The sequence below is a fragment of the Trichomycterus rosablanca genome, chromosome 21, assembly GCF_030014385.1.
Source record: "Trichomycterus rosablanca isolate fTriRos1 chromosome 21, fTriRos1.hap1, whole genome shotgun sequence".
Lineage (NCBI taxonomy): Eukaryota > Metazoa > Chordata > Actinopteri > Siluriformes > Trichomycteridae > Trichomycterus > Trichomycterus rosablanca.
Genome location: NC_086008.1, coordinates 14079458 through 14101447, shown reverse-complemented (window position 1 = coordinate 14101447; position 21990 = coordinate 14079458). Strand labels below are relative to the sequence as shown.

General features: G+C 38.5%; 1 protein-coding gene across 4 annotated transcripts in view; it reads left to right on the top strand.

The window, feature by feature from the left end:
• The first annotated feature begins 626 nt into the window (after window positions 1-626).
• si:ch211-204c21.1 (disabled homolog 2) overlaps window positions 627-21990 on the top strand; it is a 58155-nt gene continuing 36791 nt past the window's right edge. For all 4 annotated transcript variants that reach the window (XM_063018072.1, XM_063018070.1, XM_063018071.1 and 1 more), the window contains exon 1: window positions 627-773. The gene's annotated coding sequence lies outside the window, so the exon portion shown is untranslated. The remainder of the gene's footprint in view (window positions 774-21990) is intronic.

The window sequence follows — 21990 nt, the reverse complement described above, 5'->3', positions numbered from 1 at the left end:
TTGAGATCACTATATTACACATCAATTAATCACTCGCGGATTTTGCGAGTGAAGTCGAAAGACAAACTGCAACCCATTTCTTGGTATTTGCTTGGTGAAATTACTTGACCATTTCCATTGTTCATTGTGTAAATAAAACACACTCATAGTATTTGTTTCAGTTACATCATTTCAACATTTCCTTGTTCGAGTCCCTGGAAAAGACGCCTACTTGGTACGATAGGATCACAGGTCATTTTCTTGAAAAGGAACGGAGGGCAGAATTTATGTATAAATAAATTGACAAATTTTATGATGTAAGCCGACAATGAGCTTCCCCTCTTTGAAAGACCAGCAGCCGCCACTGATTTTAAATGAGTTAAGTAGATTTTTAGACTAGTAATTTTACTCGTACTTAAGTAAAAATTCATTAAAGTATTAGTACATTTACTTAAGTACAATATTTTAGTACTCTTTCCACCTCTGGTGTAGACCATTGAGCAGTATGGGGGGTTTGTATGGGTATATTTCTGGCTTGCAGAGGGTTAAATGCGTGTAAGTGGGCAGGCTCCTCTCAGTGGGGGAGTTACTGAATCTCTCAAACTGCTGCAACATCACACAGTGCATTCCACAAGCCAACATCTGACTGCAAACACAGCTCGTTCAAACCCACTGCAATCTAACCTGTAGTTTATATAAACACTGTCTGTCACAGCTAGAACAGCAGAACAGAAGAGTGCTGCAGAAGGAATAGACTATGTGTTCTCCAGCCTGCTCTGGTTAACTCCATGTCGGTGAGTACAGCAGTTCCTATGTATTATTGCTTGCTTATTTTTTATTACTGAATATTAGTAAACATGGACTATTGTCAATTCTAAAACCATATATTACATTGCCTTCTACAAATTAATCACCATTATTAACCTGAATTTGTAATATTAGTAATGAATGATGTCGCAGGCTTGTTCTTTAATCTGCAGCAAGACTATAGCAGAGGTAAGCGGTTATTTGGAGGTAAAAAGTGTACACAGTTCTGAATGAGACACGACCGCATAAACCTACAGAGACCACAGGCAGACTAGATATCAAAATAAGCCTTTCTAAATAACAGGTTATAATACATTTCATGTAATATACATGTCACACGCGAGATTGATGTGTTTTATTTATATATAACCATGCGCGCTGTTTTGTCATGTTTATTTTTACACATTCTGACCTTTGTGCTTCAACGCGGCTATTCTAGGTACATGAAGGGCTGTGTTTCAAATCGTGTGCCGGTCAATACTCTTGAACCCTAAATGCTTTTTCGTCTAGTATTTTCAGGGTAAAACGTTACAACCGAAAAGGTTTCATGTTTAAACCATTTAAAGAGCAATTTAATGAGTAATAAATTATTTAGAGCAGAGTTTTATGTAAGTAGAACCACCTACTATTAAAAATCAATCTTAAATCATTTTTTGAAGGTCTAGGGTTGGCTTAAATGTTTGCTTGTTAGGTCACTTTAATACACAACCAGTCTGCTTAAATAAAACACACTAACAATCAGCTTTTTATTATCACATTTTAAAAGAACCCTTATTTAGAACTGAAGTGTTTAGGTTACTAAGGTCAGGTATGGGTTGTAGAGGTGTCCTGCCCTAAAAATAACACAAAAGCAATACAGTAACCCATAGCAGTTTTTATACACTACACTACACTACACTACACTACACTACACTACACTACACTACACTACCTTTATTTGTAGACAATTTGTCTTATTGATGATTGATGAACATTCAAGAAATTAGAAAACAAACTTAGTCTGTAGTGTAGTGTAGTGTAGTGTAGTGTAGTGTAGTGTAGTGTAGTGTAGTGTATAAAAACTGCTATGGGTTACTGTATTGCTTTTGTGTTATTTTTAGGGCAGGACACCTCTACAACCCATACCTGACCTTAGTAACGTAAACACTTAAACAGTTCTAAATAAGTTTCTTTTAAAATGTGATAATAAAAAGCTTGAAAAAGGCAGTTGTAATTGATCAGTATTCATTAATCAGTAATCGATTAATGCTGGTATCAATAAGCTGATGGACAAAACGCCCTTTAAAATGGGACGTCATTGGTAACATCAATACAACATTACCTTTATTTGTAGACAATTTGTCTTATTGATGATTGATGAACATTCAAGAAATTAGAAAACAAACTTAGTCTGTAGTGTAATGTTGTATTGATGTTACCAATGACGTCCCATTTTAAAGGGCGTTTTGTCCATCAGCTTATTGATACCAGCATTAATCGATTACTGATTAATGAATACTGATCAATTACAACTGCCTTTTTCAAGCTTTTTATTATCACATTTTAAAAGAAACTTATTTAGAACTGTTTAAGTGTTTAAGTTACTAAGGTCAGGTATGGGTTGTAGAGGTGTCCTGCCCTAAAAACACCACCACACCATACCACACCACACTGTGGTTTGTTTTCTAATTTCTTGATGGTTCATCAATAAGACAGACTGTCTACAAATAAAGGAAATGGTGTACTGATGTTACCAGTGATGTCCCATTTCTATTTTAAAGGGCATTTTGTCCATCAGCTGATACCAACACTGATCAATTACTGACATCCTCATGTTAACTACCTTTTACCAAGCTTCTGTTACCAAGAACAATATGTTATGAGTGTGACATTGGTGTTTTCTTTTATAAATTCTGTGTTATTAGGAATTATTTATGTTGTGAAAGTCAACACACTCATTCACAACATACAATGCAAATCTAGTCTATGATTCAGACTTTAGACCAGTATTGGTTTGCGAGTTCTGCGAGTCGTTTGCGAGTTCTGCGAGTCGTTTGTGAGTTCTGCAAAGGCACATTAGCAAAAGACCTGTTGAAATCTGGCTAAAGTTAAAAATGTAAGAAAATTGTCCTCATGGAAGGACACCAGGACACCAGTGAAAAATACTGCTCTTACTGCTATCCAAAAACATGCTGCACATCTTAAGTTTGGAAAAGACCACTTGGATTATCCTCAACACCTTGGTTACCTTGTTGGTTACCTTTTTAGCAGGGATGCACAAACTATGTAAACAAAGTTTATAGCAGCTCTGAAGCATGATGATGGAAATGCTGTTTGAATGTTGAACTTGAATAAAACCTACAGAAAACGTTAAAGTAATCAAATTCACTTCTAAAAGGCTTTACAAAGCCATTGTCAGCCTGTACCGTACATGAGTTATTTATGTGATTAAGCTCTATTAAACAAGACCTTGATTTGTTGATGAGCAAACGTCTCTCACGGTGCTGTTTGAACACTGTGTACAAACACTTTCTCCCCTAAAAACAGATATGAGCTCAGTCTAAAGGAATGTGTGGGTTTATAGGCCTAGAAGTTTATAGCATTCCGGGATGTGGAAAGGGAGGAAAGAAAATGAAATGGGAGATGACAAGAGGAGCGAGTAGTAGCGGCAAAAAAGTCAAGGAGGCTAAAAAATAGTCGTGATTGCAGATTGTATTTTCTCTCTTTGCCTGCTACCTTGTTACCCTTTATGTTCCACCCCATGAAGAAAATGTCACTGTAGATGTATGCCACTTTATTTCAAAAGTAACGTGTCAGCATGTCTTGTGAAGAAGGTTGTGTAATACAAACATTGCCAGAAATGTCAAGAGAAATGTCTCTTTTCCTCTGGTCTTTTTTCCTCGTCCTTCTTCTATGGAGGAAGATATAATCTTGCAAAAACAACTGCACCCCAGCTTAATATCCATAAGTGTTGTAGCTGAGTAAGACATTTACACATATGGGAAGTTATTACCATGTGTAAAGAGTAAACATTCCTTTAAAAAAAATCCTTACGTATGACTTAGAGCTGGATTCTTTTTTTCACTTTCAGTACAATGTGTACAGTTTTATTAGAAGCAGATGTTGGCGCTAGACTTAATTTCCCTCCTTCAGTCATTCCTTCACATTGGCTCACTCTTAAACATTTTTCCTCTCAGGCAATCCAGCTCTCAGCAAAAGCAGTGCATAGTTTATTAAAGCAAGTTCAGCAGGGGCAAAGTAACAAAGAAACGTGTACATACAGTGTATCACAAAAGTGAGTACACCCCTCACATTTCTGCAGATATTTAAGTATATCTTTTCATGGGACAACACTGACAAAATGACACTTTGACACAATGAAAAGTAGTCTGTGTGCAGCTTATATAACAGTGTAAATTTATTCTTCCCTCAAAATAACTCAATATACAGCCATTAATGTCTAAACAACCAGCAACAAAAGTGAGTACACCCCTTAGAGACTACACCACTAAATGTCCAAATTGAGCAATGCTTGTCATTTTCCCTCCAAAATGTCATGTGACTCGTTAGTGTTACTAGGTCTCAAGTGTGCATAGGGAGCAGGTGTGTTCAATTTAGTAGTACAGCTCTCACACTCTCTCATACTGGTCACTGAAAGTTCCAACATGGCACCTCATGGCAAAGAACTCTCTGAGGATCTTAAAAGATGAATTGTTGCGCTACATGAAGATGGCCAAGGCTACAAGAAGATTGCCAACACCCTGAAACTGAGCTGCAGCACAGTGGCCAAGATCATCCAGCGTTTTAAAAGAGCAGGGTCCACTCAGAACAGACCTCGCGTTGGTCGTCCAAAGAAGCTGAGTGCACGTGCTCAGCGTCACATCCAACTGCTGTCTTTGAAAGATAGGCGCAGGAGTGCTGTCAGCATTGCTGCAGAGATTGAAAAGGTGGGGGGTCAGCCTGTCAGTGCTCAGACCATACGCCGCACACTACATCATATTGGTCTGCATGGCTGTCACCCCAAAAGGAAGCCTCTTCTGAAGTCTCTACACAAGAAAGCCCACAAACAGTTTGCTGAAGACATGTCAACAAAGGACATGGATTACTGGAACCATGTCCTATGGTCTGATGAGACCAAGATTAATTTGTTTGGTTCAGATGGTCTCAAGCATGTGTGGCGGCAATCAGGTGAGGAGTACAAAGATAAGTGTGTCATGCCTACAGTCAAGCATGGTGGTGGGAATGCCATGGTCTGGGGCTGCATGAGTGCAGCAGGTGTTGGGGAGTTACATTTCATTGAGGGACTCATGAACTCCAATATGTACTGTGAAATACTGAAGCAAAGCATGATCCCCTCCCTCCGGAAACTGGGTCGCAGGGCAGTGTTCCAGCATGATAATGACCCCAAACACACCTCTAAGACGACCACTGCTTTATTGAAGAGGCTGAGGGTAAAGGTGATTGACTGGCCAAGCATGTCTCCAGACCTAAACCCAATAGAACATCTTTGGGGCATCCTCAAACAGAAGGTGGAGGAGCGCAAAGTCTCGAATATCCGCCAGCTCCGTGATGTCGTCATGGAGGAGTGGAAAAGCATTCCAGTGGCAACCTGTGAAGCTCTGGTAAACTCCATGCCCAGGAGAGTTAAGGCAGTTCTGGGAAATAATGGTGGCCACACAAAATATTGACACTTCAGGAACTTTCACTTAGGGGTGTACTCACTTCTGTTGCCGGTGGTTTAGACATTAATGGCTGTATATTGAGTTATTTTGAGGGAAGAATAAATTTACACTGTTATATAAGCTGCACACAGACTACTTTTCATTGTGTCAAAGTGTCATTTTGTCAGTGTTGTCCCATGAAAAGATATACTTAAATATCTGCAGAAATGTGAGGGGTGTACTCACTTTTGTGATACACTGTATATGATCTTTTTGTAGATTTTTTCTATTTTTTCTACATATTCACTCTGTCTTTCATCATCTGTTTGACTTTGTTTAGGTGAAAGGGACTATTTTCTGTTTCACTGGCTACATACACAGGTCACTAGAGTCCTGGTATCTGTTTTATGTGAAGAGCAGTATTTCAGAGGGGTGGCCACATGGTAAATGACCTTTGCACCGGGTGTTTGTTTACCAATCCCACCTCTTGTGAAGAAGAATGAAAATCTGGTCAGTCATTTAAAGCTCTGCATTGCTCTGTAGTGAAAAGAAAAAAAGAAAAAAAATTTAGACCATGTGGAACCGTTGGTGGGATTTTTTGTTGTTGTTTTTTGGGAGGTCCCACCGGCTTTAAAGTTGTAATGTGGATGACCCTTGACCTCCATGTCACATAAACCCAAAAGTTAAGATTTTTAGCTTAAAGGCCATTGTGGCTCTAATTTTTTTTTATCTAAACCTATTAAAGTGAATATTCTGTGCTGATAGCAAAAGTTTAGACATGTTTTAAATATTTAATATTAAAAATTCATTACTACAGTAGAATGAAAATGTACAAACCCAATTTCCACAAAAATTGGGACATTTTGTAAAACACAATGAAAAGACAAATCTGTGATTTGTTAATTCTCTTAAATCTTTATTTAAAAGATTCCAATGTTTTTACTGATCAGCATCATTTTATTTTGTAAATAGAAACACAATTCGTTTGATGCCTGCAACACATTCAGAAAAGTTGGGACAGATGCGTGTTTACCCCTGCGTTTCATCACCATTCTTAATAATGAGACTTTTTAAGTGTTTGGGAAGTAGGGACACTTATTGTTGCAGTTGTCCAAGTGAAATCTTGAAGATTCTTGCATGATATGCTGCTTCATCTTGCTGAGCTTATTTTGGACTTTCCAGGAAAATACATTGCTTTGATGGCAGCATGTGTTACTCTCAAATCTCTGTGTCAATGGTACCCTCACACATGTCCAAGTCAGCCCAGTCTTGGGCACTGATGCACCTCCTTATAATGACAGATGTTAGCACCTTTTGCTGATAACCTAATAAACTTGAGGTCTGTTTTTTTTTTTACCTGAAAACAAGCTGAAACGTGGACTCATCTGACCACAACACACATTTCCTCTTTCATTTAGTTTATCTGATGTGAGCTTAAGCTTAGATTACTTGGCAGTGTTTCTGTATAGAATTGATTTTATTGTTGCAGCGTCAGATTGTGATAAATGACAACAGTTTTCCGAAGTGCTCTCAAGCTGTTGTGGCTATATTTAACACTGTATCATGACACATTATCAAGGTTTCTTAAGCAATGCCATCTGAGGGCTTAAATGTAACACACAATCACACGTGGTTTACAGCCTTGACTTACACAGATTCCCTGAATCTTTTCACAATATTATGTATGGTAGATGGTAAAAGATCTAAATTATTCTCACATCGAGGAGTGTTCTTTTTGAACTGATTGACAATTCTTTTACTGCTTGCACTTACAGAGTCTTTGGTATATCCACCTTTTATACCCAATCATGATTCCCTCACCTGTTATCAGTAATTCTGGAACAATGTAACTTAAATAGTCTGTAAAGTTTTTACTCTTTTATTTGCATTTTTGCCCAGTTTGACTCGTGTGCAGTAGCAGACTGCATCTTTTTTACCTGCATGAGGTGAGTAACTAATATGTGGCTCAATTTTGTGCACTGAGAGTCTCGCACTGATCCCATTATCCCTCGTCTCTGTGCCGGCGCCATCAATCAGCCAGCAGAGATCATATTTGCATCAGTTATGAGAAATTCCCTCTGGCACCTACCCTACAAACCAGCCAATCATTGTCCGTGTAGGCGCCCAGCCTGCCGGTAGCAGAACTGAGTTTTGAACTCACAAGTTCAAGATGTCAGTTCTGGTGTGCTAGCGTATTTTACCACTGCGCCATCTGAGCCCACTTTTCACTTATAATTTGCCCCTGTTCCCAACCTTTTTTGTGTGTTGAGGACATAATTATTCCTTATGCACTGTAGGTTGAGTCAGTTTGTTAGGAAAGGCGTGGGAGAGTTAAGTAGGAGTGGGTCTCAGTATGTGGGATTGTTAGGTATGTGTTTCCCAAACAATTACAATCCAAAGAACATTGCAAGATTAATGATATGTTTAGACAAAGGCCTAGGTTCTATATTCTAGCAATTTTCAGTGACGTCCTCAATGCAAACCTTGACGTTGTCTGTACTGTGCTGGCAGTAACATTTAATACCACATAAGATGACATTTGTTTTGCTGTACACATTTAGTGTTTGTGCTTACTGGGAACTTGTAATGGGAAACTTTACTGTTTGTAACTGTTTCCCATAAGGTGACTAGGATAATGTTATTGTCAGTAAAAACAATGTGACTTACCTGTGATTAGGGTTGAAAAATGCTTATACAGTGGGGGAAATAAGTATTTGATCCCCTGCTGATTTTGTAAGTTTACCCCCTTACAAAGACTTGAACAGTCTATAATTTTTATAGAAGGTTTATTTTAACAGAGAGAGACAGAATATCAACAAAAAATCCAGAAAAAAACATTAAATAAAAGTTATAAATTAATTTGTATTTAATTAAGGGAAATAAGTATTTGATCCCCTACCAACCAGCAAGAATTCTGACCCCCACAGACCAGTTATGTGCCCATGAGGCACACAAATTAGTCCTGTCCCTGTATAAAAGACTCCTGTCACAGAATCAGTTTCTTCCGTTCAAATCTCTCGACCACCATGGGCAAGACCAAAGAGCTATCAAAGGACGTCAGGGACAAGATTGTAGACCTGCACAAGGCTGGAATGGGCTACAAGACCATCAGCAAGAAGCTTGGTGAGAAAGAGACCACTGTTGGTGCGATCATTCGAAAATGGAAGAAATACAAGATCACAGTCAATCACCCTCACTCTGGAGCTCCATGCAAGATCTCACCTGGTGGGGTAAGAATGATTCTGAGAAAGGTGAGGTCAGTCACCAAATATATCCAGCCAACAGTGCCCTGTGGGCATCATCTTGTGACCACTGATGAAGGTCTAGAAGATGACCAACTCGAACAGCAGCAATAGATGTTCTTCAATGGTCAGGACTCTCCCAGGACCACCACAGAGCAGAGCAGGTATTACTTGGGTGGTGGATCATTCTCAGCACTGCAGTGACACTGACATGGTGGTGGTGTGTTAGTGTGTGTTGTGCTGGTATGAGTGGATCAGACACAGCAGCGCTGCTGGAGTTTTTAAATACCGTGTCCACTCACTGTCCACTCTATTAGACACTCATACCTAGTTGGTCCACCTTGTAGATGTAAAGTCAGACGATCTCTCATCTATTGCTGCTGTTTAAGTTGGTCATCTTCTAGACCTTCATCAGTGGCTATTCTTAGTCCAGCAGTGACAGTGATGTGTTTAAAAAATTCAGCAGCATTGCTGTATCTTATCCACTCATACCAGCACAACACACACTAACACACCACCACCATGTCAGTGTCACTGCAGTGCTGAGAATGATCCAACACCCACATAATACCTACTCTGGTGGTCCTGTGGGGGTCCTGACCATTGAAGAACAGGACCCCCACAGGCTAAAAAAGTATGTAGAGATACTGAATAACTACAGTTAGTAATTGTAGAACTACAAAGTGCTTCTATATGGTAAGTGGAGCTGATAAAATGGACAGTGAGTGTAGAAACAAGGAGGTGGTTTTAATGTTATGGCTGATCAGTGTATACAACATTTTAATCAGAATTGCTGTGTTATATGTGGAATACAAACTCTTGTTTCTTTCTTCTATTTCCATGCCTGGATTTTGCATTTTAAAAAGATTCGCATATTTATAGTCATTTAATGGAAAAGCTCTGGGCTCTCTGGGTATGTGTTCTCTCTCCTTTTAGTTTAATGTGTCTTTGCTGATTGATTGTGTGTTTGCTATGCAAAGCCAGAATACAAATCCCAGTGGCATGAGGAAAGCATGGTAACTTTCGGGAAGTTACACTGAAGCATCTTTGCTGGTTATATTTTCCTATTTTCTTTTCACTTTTTTTGGTCTCTCTCCCCCTCTTCCTGTTTTACATGTTTGATGAGAGCTGTAAGGAGTGACTCACCATTGACTGGAAATATTTTGGAAGCGCTTAAGCAACGCTTGTGTTTGTAAGAACTATTACGACATGTGTTGTGTGGTCAGACCTAATTTTGACCTTCTGTTTTTTGTAGAAAAAGTGACTCAGGAGTCTATTAACTCAAAGAAGAAATGTTCTATTCAGGATTTAAAGTACACAGTGATTTTACAAGCTTTGAAAAAAAAAAAGTTTGTTTTTCACACAAACAGCAGCAGTTAATTTCCTGTTTTTGCATTTCCAAGAAGAAAAAACATATAAAGCTTAGTAATTATTTTATGTAATTAATTTTGTATGTCAGTTAGGAGTGGGTGTGACTGAAACACCTAAATCCAATGATTAGTAAAGGTGTCCACATACTAAAAAAAGGGTGAGTAGAACCTCACAAACCTTTACCAGAACACACACTGTGAGTGTGATATCAATCAACCACCAAGTTGGGCCTCTGAGCAAGGCCTTTAAACCTTAATTGCTCAAATTCAATTCAGTTACATTTATTAGCAGTGTCGCAAATGTAAATGATTAAGGAAGCAAATTTTGATAATGTCTTTCAACCGTTAGTTCACTATTGTTTCATATAAACAAATATTTATGCTTTATCTTTTTATTTTATTTTTATTTTTTGCATTTCTCCCAATTTTCCTCCCAATCTAGTCTTATCCAATTACTTGATTGCATTATCAGTCTACCGATGATGATCTCCACTTCTGATTGAGGAGAGCAAGACTGTCACACACCCCCTCCGACACGTGTGCAGTAGCCTTCAGCATCTTTTTACCTGCACGATCATATGCAGATCAGCTTTGTGTATGGAGAGCCACACCCTGATCAATGCATTATCCCTCGTCTCTGTGCAGGCAGAGGTCGTAATTGCATCAGTTATGAGGTCCCGGCTGTGGCTCCCAAACCTCGTAGGAACAACAAGCCAAATGTTGTTAAATTAGCTGCCCAGCCCAGCCAGATGGCAAAGCTGAGTCTCTGGCGTGCTAGCGTGTTTAACCACTGCGCCACCTGAGCGGCCCTTTATGCTTTACTTAATGAAAACTGCTCAAGTTAGCAAACATAGCAGTAATGTAGAACAGTAAGGTGAACATAAACAATTCATGCAGAACAAGTTCAGCCTTTAGAATGTAGAATTTATAGAGTTGGCAGAACAGATCAGTACAATAAAATTAATATGGTGATCAAAAATTTGAAATGCAGTCTGTATTGTAAAGATCTCTCTCTTTTTCTTTATTTATGTAATATTATAAGTGTAATTATAAGCTGACTAGCAGATTTCTACCTTTGTACTGAAACATGATGCAACATATCAACATTTTATGTAAAAAGGGATGTTAAGATGTGAACTTATCATTCAGTTAGACTCGGTAGTGATGCAAAATGCTTCTGGTAGTAATATTAGTGTTCAGTAGTTCTGTCATAAATATATTATACATTATACAAATGCATAAATACAAATTTTCATACAAATATTAATTCAGTAGTGGTCCAACAATATTTCATATAAAATTATTTATACAGAAATAACTACTGTTTCTTACTGTTTAGTTTACTTAACTGTGTAATTTAACTTTTTCTCTGCCAACTGATCACTGATTTACATAATAAAATTAATAAATCATCAGTCTTTTTGGTGAAACTAGTAAATCGATGGAAGTTGTTTGGCCTTTCTGCACATCCAAGGAAGTAGGTGACTGGACTACTAAAAATTTCCTCTAAATGTTTGAGTGTTAAACAGATTGTGCTGCCCTGTAACAAAGTGACACTGACAATATAAATATAAAATTACAGTGTGTGTCTGCAATTTAGGGGGGTCACCAATTAAATTATTAGTTTTGGTGTGTTGTGTTCAAATACCAAAATCTTGGTTTGAGACCATCATGCTGTGACCTAAATATAGTTCTAGCTTTAATAAGATCTAGTTTTTTATCCACTGTTAATTGTAGTGTATGTGAGCAGCAACTATAATGTATGTTTCACCCTAACTTAAAGACTGCTGTTATGAATGCATTGTTGTTTTCCAAGTGTTTCTGACTCTAGCAAACAGCAGGTCTCAGAGTCTGCTGCACACTTAATTGCTACCTAGTTACAGTATGTACTTTATTTAACAATGTAATTGTAAGGCAAAACCTTTTGTAGAACCGAAGCTCTCTATGCTTTGCTGTTTTGCTCGGTTGACTACAAAATCCACACCCCTGGAGATGCTATTTGACCAGAGTTGTGCTCGGTGGGACACTTCTGGCACAGAGCTGAGCTGGATGAGATGTGTCTTTTAGCCCTTTCTTTCTTGATGTGTTTATTTAGAGCTCTGCAGTCAGTGTGAAAAAACGTTGTTTACAGTACACGCATTGTTCTTTACCACTCGAGGGATTCTTCTGATCTACCCCCCTGAGCTACCCCATGTTCTTTCACTGAATCCTGGCATCGTCACTGACGGGAAGCTGAAGATTCTGGCAGGCTTGAATTAAAGTGTAAATAGTTGTTTGGTCTTGGGCTGAATTTATGAGTTTATTTTTAAAACATTTGAAATTGTAGAATAAATGTTGACCTGTATTCAGTTAAAAACAATGCACAGTCAAGGAATTTAGTGTATAATCAGATTTATTTTGTATATGTATACTTATTCTGAAATTTGATACCTGCAAAACAAGGGCATATTTACCACTGTGTTACCAACTGTCCTTTTAAAAATCTTCTGTAATCATTTGGAAACAGAGAATATAACCACTTTTTATAGCTGTGAGAGTGAATCCCAACCATTATTGCTTGATATATTTAGCTGTCACTTTAACAGCCTGGGATCTTTGTTGTTATACACTGATCAGCCAAAACAATAAAACCACCTCCTTGTTTCTACACTCACTGTCCATTTTATCAGCTCCACTTACCATATACAGGTCCTTCTCAAAAAATTAGCATATTGTGATAAAGTTCATTATTTTCCATAATGTAATGATAAAAATTAAACTTTCATATATTTTAGATTCATTGCACACCAACTGAAATATTTCAGGTCTTTTATTGTTTTAATACTGATGATTTTGGCATACAGCTCATGAAAACCCAAAATTCCTATCTCAAAAAATTAGCATATCATGAAAAGGTTCTCTAAACGAGCTATTAACCTAATCATCTGAATCAACGAATTAACTCTAAACACCTGCAAAAGATTCCTGAGGCTTTTAAAAACTCCCAGCCTGGTTCATTACTCAAAACTGCAATCATGGGTAAGACTGCCGACCTGACTGCTGTCCAGAAGGCCATCATTGACACCCTCAAACAAGAGGGTAAGACACAGAAAGAAATTTCTGAACGAATAGGCTGTTCCCAGAGTGCTGTATCAAGGCACCTCAGTGGGAAGTCTGTGGGAAGGAAAAAGTGTGGCAGAAAACGCTGCACAACGAGAAGAGGTGACCGGACCCTGAGGAAGATTGTGGAGAAGGGCCGATTCCAGACCTTGGGGGACCTGCGGAAGCAGTGGACTGAGTCTGGAGTAGAAACATCCAGAGCCACCGTGCACAGGCGTGTGCAGGAAATGGGCTACAGGTGCCGCATTCCCCAGGTCAAGCCACTTTTGAACCAGAAACAGCGGCAGAAGCGCCTGACCTGGGCTACAGAGAAGCAGCACTGGACTGTTGCTCAGTGGTCCAAAGTACTGTTTTCGGAAATCAAGGTGCCAGAGTCTGGAGGAAGACTGGGGAGAAGGAAATGCCAAAATGCCTGAAGTCCAGTGTCAAGTACCCACAGTCAGTGATGGTCTGGGGTGCCATGTCAGCTGCTGGTGTTGGTCCACTGTGTTTTATCAAGGGCAGGGTCAATGCAGCTAGCTATCAGGAGATTTTGGAGCACTTCATGCTTCCATCTGCTGAAAAGCTTTATGGAGATGAAGATTTCATTTTTCAGCACGACCTGGCACCTGCTCACAGTGCCAAAACCACTGGTGAATGGTTTACTGACCATGGTATTACTGTGCTCAATTGGCCTGCCAACTCTCCTGACCTGAACCCCATAGAGAATCTGTGGGATATTGTGAAGAGAAAGTTGAGAGACACAAGACCCAACACTCTGGATGAGCTTAAGGCCGCTATCGAAGCATCCTGGGCCTCCATAACACCTCAGCAGTGCCACAGGCTGATTGCCTCCATGCCACGCCGCATTGAAGCAGTCATTTCTGCAAAAGGATTCCCGACCAAGTATTGAGTGCATAACTGAACATAATTATTTGAAGGTTGACTTTTTTTGTATTAAAAACACTTTTCTTTTATTGGTCGGATGAAATATGCTAATTTTTTGAGATAGGAATTTTGGGTTTTCATGAGCTGTATGCCAAAATCATCAGTATTAAAACAATAAAAGACCTGAAATATTTCAGTTGGTGTGCAATGAATCTAAAATATATGAAAGTTTAATTTTTATCATTACATTATGGAAAATAATGAACTTTATCACAATATGCTAATTTTTTGAGAAGGACCTGTAGAAGCATTTTGTAGTTCTACAATTACTGACTGTAGTCCATCTGTTTCTCTACATACCCCTTTACCTGCTTTCACCCTGTTCTTCAATGGTCAGGACCACCACAGAGTAGGTATTATTTAGGTGGTGGATCATTCTCAGCACTGCAGTGTGTTGTGCTGGTATGAGTGGATCAGACACAGCAGCGCTGCTGGAGTTTTTAAATACCGTGTTCACTCACTGTCAACTCTATTAGACACTCCTACCTAGTTGGTCCACCTTGTAGATGTAAAGATGTAAAGTCAGAGACGATCGCTCATCTATTGCTGCTGTCTAGCGCTGCTGTGTCTGATCCACTCATACCAGCACAACAGTGCTGAGAATGATACACCACCTAAATAATACCTACTCTGTAGTGGTCCTGTGAGGGTCCTGACCATTGAAGAACAGCATGAAAGGGGGCTAACAAAGCATGCAGAGAAACAGACGGACTACAGTCAGTAATTGTAGAACTACAAAGTGCTTCTATATGTTAAGTGGAGCTGATAAAATGGACAGTGAGTGTAGAAACAAGGAGGTGGTTTTAATGTTATGGCTGATTAGTGTGTATTATTTCTAACAGGGGAGGAGACTGTGACTCAGGAAAGAGCTAGATGTAAATGCCAGGAATATTTTAATCTTTGTGTAAGACTTTAGGGGATCAGACATTTACAGTGAGACAGACAATTACTAATAATCTTTTTATGCACATGAATAACTATAAATGTGTTTGACTGTGTTCAGCCAGCAGACCAGATAGTCGCACACATTTACCAATGGTTTCTGGCCTTGCCCTACAGGGACTGGGATTCCCTGAACCATTTTCCAATATCTTCTAGGATAGATAGTGAAAGACCTAATTGATTAGCAGTTCACATTGAGAATTGTTCTTTTTCTTAGGTTATGTTCAGACAGCAGACCAGATATGAGTTCCGCAATTTAGAGACTCTGTGCTGCAAGTGACCGTGCTGCAGATCCATACTGCATACCAAATACAATTTGTTTGTACTGATAATAGTCACATTTGCTTCTGATTTTAGTTTGGTTACCATAGCAACAATGCATTTATGCTGATTAGTATGTAGTCTGGGGCAGTAGTATTAGTATTAGGCGCTCGGGTGGCGCAGTGGTAAATTATGCTAGCCCTCTACTGCTGAGATCCAGGGTTTAAATCCCCAGTGGTGCCATCAGCCAGTCAGGTATATGTACATATAGGGATAGGGATGTCCGATCCAATCTCAAAGATCGGAATCGGGGCCGATCAAGGCATTTTTTTAACTGATCGGTATCGGCTTTACTAATGTCAATCATAAGCCGATCTTTTGTTTTATGTCAGCATTAAATTGGAAAGTGAAACAAGTCGAACAGTGAAGTGTAATGTCTGCAATGCGAGCGTTTCACGAGGCGGTAGTAGCAGAGCTGCGTTCATTACTGTCGAATTTTACTATTTATATGGTGTGTGAGTCAAGGATCACTCTGGTTTACAAAACAATAACTTTTAATCCAAGTATGAAAACTTCAGGACCATAACATACAGCTTTTACGAGTTTACATGTTACATGACATCTCAGTATCAAGCACTCTGATTGGCTTAGTTATGTAACCGAGCGTCGTAGTGATGCACTTGCTTAATAAAGAAATAAATACATGCTATATTCACAAATTGTCTGGATCACAACACTTTATTAACTTCTTCTGTTACAGTACCGAATAGCGGACAGCTAGAGCCAAGCATGCTATTCCATGCACTATGGATTCCCCAAAGGGTCAAAACACACTCACTTCGCGTAGAAACGTCCATCAAACCATTGTCACAATACAAGCACTTTAAGAACTGGCTTTCCTTCATAACATGCTTTCCATTTTATTTTGGTATTCAGGTTTTACTGTAATGCTGCAACTTATTTGGGGTTTTTTTTATATTCAAGTTAAGCTGCTACACCACTTCTGAGTGGAGATTTCTGTTCATTTTTAGTGTATCACTGCATTAAACAGAATTATGTTCTTTGAATGTAAAGTTCAAAGTGAAACTGTAATTATCTCGCTCATTTTGAGTGTTCTAGTTTTACTACTACAATGCTGCACTAAGTTTGATTAGTTTTATTTTGTAAAAATAAAAGAACATTAAGCAATAGCTTGGATGCAGGCAATTTTTTTCCTACAGCACTGCAGAGCTATTCAGTTGTTAAACATAAACATTGGATTAATTTGAATAACTGTAATGTACTTGAAGTGTGCACTGTGTAAACAGTATTATCTCGTTCTTATCTAGACAATATCTAGAAAATACAAGTATCGGTTTGAGACTCGGTATCGGATCGGGATCAAAATTAATGATCGGGATCGGGAACAAAAAAACGTGATCGGGACATCCCTATATAGGAATAATTGGTTATGTCTCAGAGGAAATGGCCAAGCCCCTGCGATGGATTGGCAACCTGTTTAGGGTATGTTACTGCATTTTGCCCAGTGATTCCAAAAAAAATTGACCCACTGAGACCAGAAATGATTATTAACAAAAATCTACCCTATTTTTCCCCCAGTCCCCCAGTTGTCTGATACAGAACCCAGGTTCTAGCATATTCCCTTTTGTATTTTTGTTGCTACCATGTCAATGTGCTTGATTTCAAACACACCTTCACCAACAGAGGTGTGTGGGGTTTTTTTTGTTTGTTAGTTTTTTACATTTTAAGTAAATGTACTGACATTTCAGAAGCAGTTCAACTTGGCTGCAATTATTGTTAATTTTGGAGGTTTTTATTCATACCCCTAGCTATCTTTATGCTAGCTTGTGTACTACTTGTATTTGTAGAGGGTTGGGGTAACATTGGCCGATATTATCAGTCTATGCTAGTCTATGCTTTTGTCAGTATTTAATTCTGACTGCAAAATCTGTCCAACAAAAATCAGATATGTTAGATAGTCGAATTTAAGAAGCCCTTGAATGATAGTCATCAACTACTTTTGAATTGTGACTAAAAAAATTGTATTACACCTTAAGAATTCAGTGCCGGCAACACACTCCAAAAGTTGGGGCAAAGGCCCATATCACTACACCTTCATTACTTTGAGATGGTTGGCTGCACACATGGGTCAGATTTCCTGAGGATACTAATTGTTGCAGTTTTGTGTGATGCAAGATTTTATCATACATTTTTAATAGGACAGATCTGGACTGCAGGCAGGCCAGTCAAACACACACACTTTGGCTGTGTCCGAAATCGCATACTTAAACAGCACGTACTAGTTTCAAGGCAGTGCACGCTGCTCGGCCGGTAAAGCAGTAAGCTCTTTCAGTATGCAAGTGTGCAGTATGCACGCAACCTTGGATGTACTTCATCCGCCATCTAATGTCACATCACCACAGTTATAAAAATTTTTAAATCAGACAAAATGAATTGTCATTCTCCACAAAGCTACTCATAACGTTACTCAGGGTTGTATCCAATCATAACATATTTACAGCCGACTGTCTGCTTTCTGCCATCTATCAGCTTTAGTTAGGGATGTAACGATACACTCTACCCACGATGTGATGCGATTCACGATACTGGGTTCACGATACGATATTTTCCCGATTTTTTTTTTTTTTAAACAAAATAAAAGTGAAGGCAAATTAGTTTCCTTTTATTATTTCTCTTTAAAAAAATTAAATAAAATACTGTATTTGTGCTTATCTTTTATTTATCTAAATAATGAATGCCCTTTTATTTCTGAGGTAGGTACAAATTATGCCAAATGATTCTTATTGTGTAAAACAAACTGAAATTAAATTTTAAAACAAATCCAACATTATAAAAATAAATGAATAATACAAATGGAGTAGGTCATCCGGGTACTTTTCGCCTACTGTGTAATGAATCCTACATATCCGGACACACTAACCGCTCTCGTGTACTGCTTTCACGTACTGTTCAGTATGGAAGTATGCGGTTTCGGATGCAGCCTTTGTGTCTACATTGCTGAAATAACCATGGGCCTTGATAGTAGCATATGTCTCTCTAAAATCCTAATATATGGTTTGTTAGTTTGTTAGGATTTTAATGTCATGTTTTACACTTTGGTTACATTCATGACAGGAACGGTAGTTACTCATTACACACAAGGTTCATCAGTTCACAAGGTTATATCGAACACAGTCATGGACAATTTAGTGTCTCCAATTGACCTCCCTTGCATGTATTTGGACTGTGGGAGGAAACCGGAGCACCCGGAGTAAACCCAAGCAGACACGGGGAGAACATGCAAACTCCACAGAGTAAGGACCTTCTTGCTGTGAAGCGACAGTGCTACTCACTTTAGTCACCATGCCTCCCCCTAATATATTCCTCCACATCAATGGTACCTTAGTACATATAAAAGTCTTTCTTTCACTTTGAGAACTATTTATCACAGTAGCTTGACAGTTTCTTATGCAGTGCTATCTAAAGGCTCAAAGGTGACACATATTTACCAGTGGTTTCTGGCCTTGCCCTACATGAATTCCCTGAATTATTTCACAATAGTAGAACTGAACAACAGGCCAGTCATTGTTGATTTGTGGCCACTCAGCCTTAGTTGGCAGGCAGAGCTGAGATTCGATACGATGTATTCGAGATCCCAGCTCTGGTTCCAGTGTGTGTTTTTACCACTGCACCACCATGATGTCTAAAACTTACTTCATCAGGCTGCGCATAGAGCAAAGGACACTGCATTAGCCAGCAAGGTGGAGGGCTGTGTTTCAATCCACACACACAACCTGATACATGGTGTTGGAAATAGTGTTGTGTTTGTTGCCTTTAACCGAATGTCTTTATATGTAAATTACAAGCTACAAAATTCAATGTTGTAAATCAGGCGTTCGGTGAGGTGAGGTGAGGTTAATTATTGAGAGTGAAAGGAAGTATTAACACCAGTAGGGAAAAAGTGCAAATGTTCACCCAGCATGAAAGGGGGTAGGGGAACATGGGGTTAGAGATAAAAAGTGACCTTTTCCGGTGACCTGGGAATAACTGACCACTAAACAATGTTGTAATACACCTAAAAACCTTTCTTCGGATATATCCTGTGTGCTTTGGGGTTTACATTAGGACTTGTAAATCCCACTTCTTGGGAGCAACTTGTTCTTGGTACTTACTGCTCTCAGGATTTTATAACTCCGTGATCAACAAGTATGCTAACACAGGTCACTGTTTTTCCTCAGAGCTGGGAAAGATATTTATAGTCTCAGCCTTAATTTCCTGCCCTGGAATAAGTAGACATTGCTTTGTGTTAACATGATTTCCTAGATTAAAAACAAGTGCAGGGAAAAAGGCAGTCTGTGTTAGGAGGAAGGTGGAGGCTGTTTGGATCCCAGATGGAACGGAAGCTCCCCCTTCCTTTTGCAATATTTTCATAAGGGATAGTTTGAATTCCAAGCAAAGAATATTAAAGACTGCGTTTTTTTATATTTGCTTAATGAATAAGGCCTGGATTGTGTTAACGGAACTCAATGTAGGCTTAAATTTAACAAAATGTTGTGAATGTGAATGCATTTAAAAAAAAGTATTTTATTTACACTAAGGCGATATAAACAGTATATCATTATTCATGTGTAGTCATTTACCAAAAAGGAGTGCCCCTTCTGTTCAAATAATGAGCAATATAAAGCAGTTTATCCTATGATGTCCTACAGAGTGTCACTAGTGGTGAAAAAGTACTCTGTATGTGTTGAACGTTGCTGGATAGAACATTTAAGGTTAAGGAACATTTCTGGTGCAGCTGTATTATTGCAACCAACTGGTGAAAGAACATTTCTGAAGTGAGCTGTGCTGCATTCCTACTTTCTATTATGACAGTGGCTAGTGGAAAGTAAAACACATACTGAATAACATACAAAATAAAAAGGGCTGCATCCTAATTTGTATGCCTAACAGTAAGTGGTGTACAAATTAGTAACTGATTAAGTATCAAGTGTGGATACTTTTTAGTATGAATACACATTTAGTGTAATTTGGGACATAGCCAAATTCTATGTAAATATACAGTAATTATCTTTATCCGCTTGTTAAGTGGTGACGTGTCGACCTTATGATACGTCACATCCGGGTCCAAGTTGTCTGAGTCCCTCGTATTTTCAATATGCCACAGTGCTGTGTCCCGTACTGCTTCAACAGGTCCGAGTTGAAAAAAACTACCCAACTGTCTTTTTACCGCTTTCCTTGCAATTAGATATCATGAAGTAATATTTTTGTTCATAATTCAATGTAAAAAGGTAAACTGTCATTGTATATTCATTACACGTGTTTCAAGCTTTTTTTATTTTTATTTCATATAATAATGTGAGATTCTGGATTTTTACTATATAAGCTATAAGCTATACTGATTAAAAGTAAAACCAAAGAGTTAGAAATGTCAGTTTTCATGTAATTAATTAAAAATATGACCGCTTACCTCTTGATGAGGTGACATGAAATGAAATAATGACATGAACTTTTCATGATATTCTGATTACCTGAAGTGCACTTTCTTTCCGTATATTTGATATATATTTCCCGTATATACTGTAGAGTCAGTACAATTCTGTCCCCCGCAGGCTAACCGAAGAGGACTAATGAATAACAGCATACATTGATTACCAGGAAAAATAATCAATAGTTGAAATACCAAGTCTCCATCTCAAATAAGTATTCTTTAACCAAACAGAAAATATTAATGACAATAAACATAGAACATTACAATTAGTGCAATATGGCTCTTACAATATATGTATAAAAAGGTTCACAGGTTTAGCCATAGTTGTTTGCGTTTGCGATTAAAGGTTCGTGTGGCCCCGGAAATGATGCGTGACTTCACACTTAACAAGCGAATATGGTAATATTGTAAAAGTGTTACTTTATTGTGCATGTCAACATGATAGTTGCAGTTACAGAGCAAACACTCTAAAACTTCAAATCACAGCACACCAGAGCTAATAGTGACGAAACGGAAATTTAGCATGTACTTTACATTTTTGGAACTCATAGGGTTGCTCTGTGCTCTGTAGGGCATCTTATTGGGTCTGTAAAAACCCATGTTAATGTTTACCACGTGCATTTCATACATTTCCTCCAATTCAGTCCCACCATGAATTTTAACAAAAGACATTGCATTAGCCTGTTAGCTAGCTTATTAGGGTTTGTATGTTGGGTTATATAGCTGAAATATATATAGCTGTGAAATACTACAAAAACAGAGTGCAATCACATTGTAGCTCGAACAGCTACCAACTGATTTGGACAGTATTTGGACACCCTATTACAGTGGGGCCAAAAAGTATTTAGTCAGCCACTGATTGTGCAAGTTCTCCTACTTAGAAAGATGAGAGAGGTCTGTAATTTTCATCATAGGTACACTTCAACTATGAGGGACAAAATGAGAAAACAATTCCAGGAAATCACATTGTAGAATTTTTAAAGAATTTATTTGTAAATTATGGTGGAAAATAAGTATTTGGTCAATAACAAAAGTTCAACTCAATACTTTGTAACATAACCTTTGTTGGCAATGACAGAGGTCAAACGTTTCCTGTAAGTCTTCACCAGGTTTGCACACACTGTAGCTGGTATTTTGGCCCATTCCTCCATGCAGATCTCCTCTAGAGCAGTGATGTTTTGGGGCTGTCGCTGGGCAACACGGACTCCACAAATTTTCTATGGGGTTGAGGTCTG